This window comes from Schistocerca americana, chromosome 2 (genome assembly GCF_021461395.2).
Source record: "Schistocerca americana isolate TAMUIC-IGC-003095 chromosome 2, iqSchAmer2.1, whole genome shotgun sequence".
Classification (NCBI taxonomy): Eukaryota; Metazoa; Arthropoda; class Insecta; order Orthoptera; family Acrididae; genus Schistocerca; species Schistocerca americana.
The window spans coordinates 725,015,546-725,025,308 of record NC_060120.1 but is presented as its reverse complement, the minus strand read 5'-3'; the positions used below and the strand labels follow the sequence as shown (position 1 = coordinate 725,025,308).

The following is a 9,763-nucleotide window of genomic DNA, read 5'->3' as shown; positions in this document are numbered from 1 at the left end:
TGCCTTAACACTGAGCTACTAACCCTGTAATATATCACAGAAATTGCCATAAATATTTCAGTAGAGACCAGGAAAGAAACGGTTGTGCCACCTTGTCCAGTTTCTCTAAAATAAATGATGTGATTATAAGGAGTAACGTTTCACCCTCGTTGTAATTAGGATGAGAGTTTTTAAGCGTCGGAACAATAATTTATGCGAGCTCGTAATACAATGTATGCGTAACAATTTCTGTAGGCTTTTAAATCCATTTATATCATTTTCCAATGTCGGGAACTGCTATCCAGCGCAGAGTTTCGCTCGTCTGATATACGCAATGAAATCTAATATTTGATAATCCTTTTCCGCTGAACCGCAACATGGCAGTGTTTGCATCTGCACGTTCGCTGTCATTAACAGGCCCTGTGATGGCAGCTTCGCCATCAACTAAACAAGTTAGCGAGCCTGATTGAACTATGCTGTGTGAAGTGCAGGCGCTCGCATCTGCGTTTGATTCCGTGTTTAACGAGCAATCAGCAGCGCGCTGTTACAGTGGGGGTGGCGCCTCTCTGTCTTACTGCTGCCAGAGCAGCGGGACACGGCTTCCTCTCCCTCCGTCTACCTCGGTCACTCTTGCGTGTTTAAGCTAGAAACATACTACTCCAGCGGGAACGAAACTAACAGCGGAACAATTCCCCGCTGTATACGCTCCATAAAGATATTTTATGTATTTTGCCCCGCAGTCCCAGCTACTCGTAAGCCACTCTTGCGTCTGTGTGACGAACCGCGAGTAACTGGCATAAGAATATCGCCGCCATAAACGCGCCGGAGGGCTCCTACGACGGCAGTGAACTCGTAAAGCGCCATTAAAATGAGCATCCCAATGGAAGTTGTCGACCCGGCGTCGTCAGCTGTGCTAATAAAACTTTTAGTGGCAGTGAGTGCCAGAGGCCAGTGCTTCCCTTCACACTGAATGGCAAAATGAAACCACGCGGTTCACCAATATCTGATTATTTTGGTCAGTCTTTGCGTGATTGTTTAATGCAGGGTACATCTAACATGTTCAGTGAATACCGTCATCAGTAAAAGAAAACTGAGGGTACAAACATAGTATGTTTGTTCGTCTCCAAAGAAAACTCAATAGGTAGCACTTAAAAAAAAAGCTACCAGCATGTGTTTCCTTTGGAATAAGGCACGGCGCTAAACTGCCAAACTGTACTTCACGCAGCTATGTTCTAAGAGAATGATTGTTGCCTGTTTTACTCAAATTCTAACTGGTAAAGGTATATCCTGTGCTGTTGACTTATATAAAACAACAATAATTGTTGGTCGCACGTGCCTCTTCCATTTCCCGCAGATTCCATATGTATTACCGTCTTCCTGTCAGTTTGTGTCGCCAAACTCCACTCACCCAAATGTTTCTGAATGACGCCGTTATCTCTTTCCGTACTGATACCCACTTCCCCAAATGTCAGTCGCAGAGACAGTCGTTAACTTTGTGACTGTCTCTCACTGTTACTCGAAATTGCCTTTCGTTACATTTGTTGATGGTTAGCTCCCTGTCCAGGAAGGCCGGCCGCGGTTCTAGGCGCTACAGTCCGGAACCGCGGGACTGCTACGGTCGCAGGTTCGAAACCTGCCTCGGGCGTGGGTGTGTGTGATGTCCTTAGGTTAGTTAGGTTTAAGTAGTTCTAAGTTCTAGGGGACTAATGACCTAAGATGTTAAGTCCCTTAGTACTCAGAGCCATTTGAACCATTTTGTCCAGGAAGTGTCTGGATCAGTCCTAAGCAAAATTTATACTCACTTCGTCTGTTCCACACACTTAAATGAACATGGCACGCATTTCGATATTGTAACAAGCCTTGGTATCTATACGTTGTAGTACTGCGTTATGACACAAGTTTCAGCACTCCCCACTATTGTCACACAGCAATAAATACATCTCCTCCATCTGAAGAGGCCATGGGGGCCCAACGGAACCGACCGGCCGCTGTGTCATCCTCAGCCCACAGGCGTCATTGGATGAGGATATGGAAGGGCATGTGGTCACCACACCGCTCTCCCGGCCTATGTCATTTTACGAGACCGGAGCCGCTACTTCTCAATCAAGTAGCTCCTCAGTTTGTCTCATAAGGGCTGAGTCCACCCCGCTTGCCAACAGCGCTCGGCAAATCGGATGGTCATCCATCCAAGTACTAGCCCAACCCGACAGCGCTTAACTTCGGTGATCTGACGGGAACCGGTGTTACCACTGCGGCAAGGCCGTTGGCGCAAATAAATCTGCTTCAATTTAATGTGCGCTCGACGATATGTGGCGATTCTAAATATGTTTGTCTATGTGCACATGCATGCATTTTTATGGTACCACATCCGTCCGAGCACCTAAATTTTTAGATCCACCTTGTCATTTTCTGTGGGACTGGCCAATATAAACAACAGGCTAAATACTGGCGGAAGTAAAGCTGTGGGGACGGGGCGTGAGTCGTGCTTGGGTAACTCAGTTGGTAGAGCACCTGCCCGCGGAAGGCAAAGGTCCCGTGTTGGAGTCTCTGTCCGGCACACAGTTTTAATCTGCCAGGAAGTTTCATATCAGCACACACTCCGCTGCAGAGTGAAAATCTCATTCTGGAGACAGGCTAAATAGCAATAAATATATAAACCTTCTTAAGTGTTGCAACTTATATAGCGTGATATTGCGTGTGTGTGTCTGTTCTGTCGGTCATATCCCAGAACGAGCACCAGATATTTACGAGTGTATAGTAATATCTATAAGCATAGAGGGCTCACGGTAATTTCAGTGCGGATTAACACGACTTCTGAACTAAATACGTACAGCCACTGCATCACAAATGGTATCCTAGGACGAGTTGATCATCTGGATGCTGAAATGGCTTTAAGAGCCTTAAAGTGAGAGCTCACTCATTGATGACCACCTTCTCCAGTGTTACCACTGCGGCAAGGCCGTTGGCGCAAATAAATCTGCTTCAATTTAATGTGCGCTCGACGATATGTGGCGATTCTAAATATGTTTGTCTATGTGCACATGCATGCATTTTTATGGTACCACATCCGTCCGAGAACCTAAATTTTTAGATCCACCTTGTCATTTTCTGTGGGACTGGCCAATATAAACAACAGGCTAAATACTGGTTTCGGTGTGCTTCATTGTGTGCTGTTTGTACCAGGAAAGCAGGTCAGCAAAATTTAGCCACTATTTCGGCACACAACGAGAAAAAGAAATGGATGTTTCGGATTTAACGCCTCGTCGAGAACGTGGTCATTAGAGACGGAGCAGAAGTTCGGATACGACTAGAATGGGGAACAAAATCGCCGTTTGCATAGGAACCAAGCCGTTGGTGGTGTTCATCTATTTAGGGAAACGCGCAAAACCTGAATCTGTGATGCGGCACAGGATTTAAACCCTGCTCTTCCACAATGTGAGCTCAGTACCGTAGCCACAGAACCACCTCGCTCGGCGTAACAAGCATTCCCCAATGTTTTTTCTTTTTTTTTTTTTTTTTTTTTTTTTTTTTTTTTTTTTTTTTTTTTTTTTTTTTTTTGCCGTGAATCGAATCCATTCGTTGAATTTTTTCGTGAAGTTCTGCAAAATATTCGTCTATGGCTGCTGCAGTCCTTTGATTGTATTAGGTTCGTGTATAAGTTCGTAGCGATTTTGTTTTGGATGCTGGTATTCCGATTGCTAAGGGTTTATTTGTCGATTGTCATTTTTGTTTGTAGTTCGCTGTTGCTATCTGATTTTACATATTGTAATTTTGTCATCTGGAGACAGTGGAGCTGTGGACTCTAGAACGTGTAGTGCCAAGTGGAGAAATCGGAACATTTCCACACGCAGTATTCTTCTGTTCCAGTTCAGCGAAGGGGTGACGGAAGCAGAGGCGGCCAGAAACATTTGCGCTATGTGTGGGGATAATGCCATTGGGCAGAGCACGGCAAGAGAACGGTCTTCTCGTTTTAAGGAGTATTGTTTTGACATTGGTGCGTCTCCTCGTTCAAGAAGACCTTCAAGGTTTGATGAAAATCGTTTAAACACATTAATCCACGGTGATCCTCGTCAGTGTACCCGAGAGGTGGCAGATGTTATGAACTCTGACCATTCCACCTTCGTGCGACATTTTCATGCAATGGTGAAGGTTCAATAATCGGTACCCCAAGCTCTAAGTCAACATCACGAAGATCAGCGGGTGCATCTCTGCTCGTCATCAGTGGGCTCTTTAACAACAACGACCATTCCTGTCCTGTATCGTCGGTAAGGGTAACGAGAAATGGTGTCTAAATGCTAACTTAAGGAAAAGAAAGGAATGGTTGAGCCCAAACAAAGCAGCAGCTCCCTGTTCAAACACATGCGCGCATCCACAAAACATAATGTTAAGCATCTGGTGGAAGGGCGACGCTGTGGTGTACGACGAATTGCTTCCCTAAAGTGTAACCACCACTCTTGCCATTTATTGTCAACATCTGAGACGTCTTGCAGACGCAATGCAAGAACAGCGACCAGGAAGATTGCGCGAAGTGCTGCTACTCCACGACAACGCCCGCCTGCATTCTGGTAGACTCACAAGAAACACTGTACGGGAGTTGGGTTGGGAAGTCATTTCCCACCCACCTCATTCACCTCATCTTACGCCCTTAGCTAGTTCCCCTTCTTCCACTCTCTATCGAACAGCTTTCAAGGAACCTACTTCCGGGATGGAAACGCGCTCCGAACAGGGCTCTACGAGTTCTTCGCCTCAAACCCACGTTATTTCTACAGCCGCGGAACTGAAAAGTTACCACAGCATTGGCACTGATATCAATAGTGAGGGGAATGTATTATTGATGACTAAAGTCTCTTTTATGTACACTACTGGCCATTAAAATTGCTACACCACGAAGATGGCGTGCTACAGACGCGAAATTTAACCGACAGGAAGAAGATACTGTGATATGCAAATGATTAGCTTTTCAGAGCATTCACACAAGGTAGGCGCCGGTGGCGACACCTACAACGTGCTGACATGAGGAAAGTTTTCAACCGATTTCTCATACACAAACAGCAGTTCACCGGCGTTGCCTGGTGAAACGTTGTTGTGATGCCTCGTGTAAGGAAGAGAAATGCGTACCATCAGGTTTCCGACTTCGATTAAGGTCGGATTGTAGCCTATTGGGATCGCGGTTTATCGTATCGCGACAATGCTGCTCGCGTTGGTCGAGATCCAATGGCTGTTAGCAGAATATGGAATCGGTGGATTCAGGAGGGTAATACGGAACGCCGTGCTGGATCCCAACGGCCTCGTATCAGTAGCAGTCGAGATGACAGGCATCTTATTCGCATGGCTGTAACGAATCGTGCAGCCACGTCTCGATCCCTGAGTCAACAGATGGGGACGTTTGCAAGACAACAACCATCTGCGTGAACAGTTCTACGACGTTTGCAGGAGCATAGACTATCAGCTCGGAGACGTTGGCTGCGGTTACCCTTGACACCTGCAATGGTGTACTCAACGACGAACCTGGGTGCACAAATGGCAAAATGTCATTTTTTCGGATGAATCCAGGTTCTGTTTACAGCATCATGATGGTCGTATCCGTGTTTGGTGAACGCACATTGGAAGCGTGTATTCGTCATCACCATACTGACGTATCACCCGGCGTGATGGTATGGGGTGCCATTGGTTACACGTCTCGGTCACCTCTTGTTCGCATTGACGGCACTTTGAACAGTGGACGTTACATTTCAAATATGTTACGACCCGTGGTTCTATCCCTCATTTGATCCCTGCGAAACCCTACATTGCAGCAGGAGAATGTACGACCGCATGTTGCCGGTAGTGTACGGGCCTTTCTGGATACAGAAAATGTTCGACTGCTGCCCTGGCCAGCACATTCTCCAGATCTCTCACCAATTGAAAACGTCTGGTCAATGGTGGCCGAGCAACTGGTTCGTCACAATACGCCAGTCACTACTCTTGATGAACTGTGGTATCGTGTTGAAGCTGCATGGGCAGCTGTACATGTACACGTCATCCAAGCTCTGTTTGACTCAATGCCCAGGCGTATCAAGGCCGTTATTACGGCCAGAGGTGGTTGTTCTGGGTACTGATTTCTCAGGATCTATGCACCCAAATTGCGTGAAAATGTAATCACATATCAGTTCTAGTATAATATTTTTGTCCAATGAATACCCATTTATCATCTGCATTTCTTCTTGGTGTAGCAATTTTAATGGCCAGTAGCGGATATCTGTTATGTTATTAAACTTACGGAAAACGCTACGAACTTAAGCACCAACCCAATATTAAACGTGATACTTTTTTTGCTACCTGTAGTGCTTCAGAATTGCCGGAAAATCACACAACTGCTTTTTGTTGTTTTTGCTCTTGTCCACCTCACCTGTTACTTAAATATTGTATAGTATCAAACGATAAACTGGGATATAAAAGAGTACGCGTTAACTCCTCAACTGTGCATTAGTAAAGTATGAATGTGAGACTCGCAGAAGTTTTTGACGTCAAGGGGTCTGTACATTTCCGAGAACGCTGTCGGAGACTTTAGAGAATCCAGAGGGCAATCGATGCTTAGATTAAAGTAGAACTGTGACGCTAATACTCGAAGGCTTTTCAGTGGCTGTCTTCGCTAGGTGACATGTACCCATGCTATCGGTCACACGATTTTTTTTCATTTACAAAAATGGAAGAAGAAGGTGGCTTTTTCTTATTGTCCATTACGAATTTACCATTCAGTCTGCCAAGAGCTAGTTAAATTACACCATCTTATATTTCATGTGAACTGTCCGCGTATGCAAAGTAAATAAATTTCAGGTTGACTGCACTAACCTTACGTTACAAGAGTGATTTCGGCAATGATTCCTGCATCATTAACCCTTCGAAAATATTTTGCATTTTACAGTAGCGACACTACGTTTAATCCAAGTCTTCAGGTGATAACTCTTTGACACCGTCTCGTGACACTTGAGGACATCGACGCTTGTTTTGGCTATGTCCCTCTACTTCTGTGTATGATTCGGCATTGGTAGCTGGCCGCAGTAGAGTGACGTCGATGTTCGACCTGCGCCTACGCGGGTTGTCGTAACCTCGTTGCTGCTCCGTAAGGCTGTTAATACGTTTCTTGCACGCGACAGTTTATTTCTGTTATCCCACAATCCATTCTAGTGGCACGTATTACTGTTTCCTTATTCTCTCGTGGATCACACAGGAGAATACAGTCAACAGTACTTCATCTTCAAATGGTTTGCCATGTTTTTATGCAGGTCGGTTTTACATAACATACTAAATGTGGACCAAAGTTAGAATAACCTTCACTTCTATAGCATTTCTTCATCCTAAGCCAAATAAAATAAACATAGTGGCCCAATAAAGACGCTACGTCTCGCTGGCAGTAGCCAGTTCTCATGTTCTGCTACTTGGGACCATTATTTTTAAGATACTGAGATTAATAGATTTCACAGCTGTTCGAAAAAAACTCGTGTTCCTTATTACAATGCCTGTCTCTGAATTCTCTGACTCGTGCAATTTGAAAATGCCAGCGAGTAATTGGTAACTGATTCAATAAAACGGAGCTAGTAGACTAGCTTAAAACTAACTGGATTTGCGGTATCTAGTATCTAGAACCATGCAGGGGTCTCCACAAATTTTCTAGTTGTTGTTTTAGGAAGTACGAACTGAAGAGATGAACGGAATCAAAACGTGATTAAGGAGGCGCAGATGTATCCGAGTGTGTCATCGCTATCGGCTAATGATTACGTTCCTCCGGCTTAAGCATGGGTACTGAGTTTTAAATAGATACACACTGCGATCTCTAAAGCTACTGCTTGCCACTGAAGAAATTGAAGTTCCAGTTTTGTTCGTCGCCGAATTACGGGCTTCCCCATCTTAGATTCAAGGGGGTACTGCAAGTGCTGTGACCAGTTGTTGTTCTATCTCCTTGTTACATCAGCGATGCTCTTCACTCCCAGCCCTTTTCATATGTTTTCAATCTTGTAGTCAAGCAGCGAATAATTACGTACGTTTCGCATTAACATAATTTGCATGTTTTTAGGGGTGTCCGGATACTTTTGATCACATAGTGTATTAGTGGCTGGTTTTCACTTGTATACAGCGATACTGGGCATGATTTAAGTGACGTTTTTCTTCTTATTTTGTGGTGCAGCGTAATAGACTTTGGTAACCTGGTTTAATTTTTAGTGTGCGTCTTGCAGTTCATCCTTTTATTTACCTGTGATAAGTGTTCAGCCTGCTTTTTCCTTCCTCTTCAAATGGTTGCCAGCGAGATCAACAGAGGGGCAGACAGGTAACGGGCCAGCCTGTTCTATTGAAGAAACAGCGTCTTTGCCAGTAGATAGAACTCGAAGGCCGGCCGTTGTGGCCGAGCGGTTCTAGGCGCTTCAGTCCGGAGCCGCGCTGCTGCTACGGTCGCAGGTTCGAATCCTGCCTCGGGCATGGATGTGTGTGGTGTCCTTAGGTTAGTTAGGTATAAGTAGTTCTAAGTCTAGGGGACTGATGACCTCAGATGCAAAGTCCCGTAGTGCTTAGAGCCGTTTGAACCAGAACTTGAAGTCATTATCTCTCGTACGTTTTTCGGCGTAGTTCGTCCAGCACACCTGCTTGCAACAGCTTTCGGTGTTCGTTCGAAGTCAGACTATGCACTTATGTCAGCCAACTTGTTCTGAGCCTGGAAATGGCATCCACAATGGGGTTCTACTCTCTTTGATATGAATTAACGTATATACCTCAAGTTATAATTAGTCAGCGTTCTCATGTATAAAGACTGGCAGGTAAAATCGCATGTCTGCAATTACAGCAAATAAAAACGAAAATTATCGCCACGAGGTATAGTAATAGGCAAAATATTAAGGGAAATATTTTTACTGGAACAAGCTATCGTTCTACACGATTGCAAATGTCTGTTGGTCGAAAATTTGAGACAAATGGTTCAAATGGCTCTGAGCACTATGGGACTTAACATCTGAGGTCATCAGTCCACTACAATCTAGAACTATCTAAACCTAACTAACCTAAAGACATCACACACATCCATGCCCGAGGCAGGATTCGAACCTGCGACCGTAGCAGTCGCGCGGTTCCGGACTGAAGCGCCTAGAACCGCTCAGCCACCGCGGCCGGCAAATTTAAGACATTTTAGGTACGCCGAGCTGCAAAGATGATTAAAATATTACAGAAATATTAGGTGCTTATCACATAAATAAACAAGGGAATGAAGGTAAATGACTTTCTGAAGCAGTATCCCAATGCAGTGACAAGTGAAGTACTCAAATATAGGTCACAGACGAAAATACAATACGTTTATCCTTTCAGTCATGTCGTATTTTCCTAAATAATTTCACTTTACACTTGTAAACTAACGGAATTTATGAAAATACGACGACGTGCTCTAAAGTAATGCAATTGTCAATATCGATTGAAGTATTACATGGCATGCTTATTACTCGGTCGAGTTTCCCATTTTACTGGTGCAAGTTGTAACCTTCTCCGCTAGAGGGCTTCGAATTGTAGTGTGTAACGTGGCGGCGCGTGACGTAACTATACTGGTGAGTGAGAGACCCTAAGAAAACTGAAAGCGCGAACAGTTCTTCAACTCATGGAGAACCCTCTTTTTCAGCATGACAGTGCCAGACCACACACAAGCGCTGCGACAGCTGCAACAATCCGACGACTTGGGTTCACTGTCATCGATCACGCTCCGTGCAGTCCCGACTCCACTCCATCTGGTTATCATCTGTTCCCAAAACTTAACGATTACCTTCGGGGA

At 44.8% G+C, this 9,763-nt stretch overlaps 1 pseudogene; it reads right to left on the bottom strand.

Annotated features, from left to right (window-relative positions):
- Positions 1 to 2,129: 2,129 nt before the first annotated feature.
- On the bottom strand, positions 2,130 to 2,247 carry LOC124597537 (annotated as a pseudogene).
- Positions 2,248 to 9,763: the final 7,516 nt, after the last annotated feature.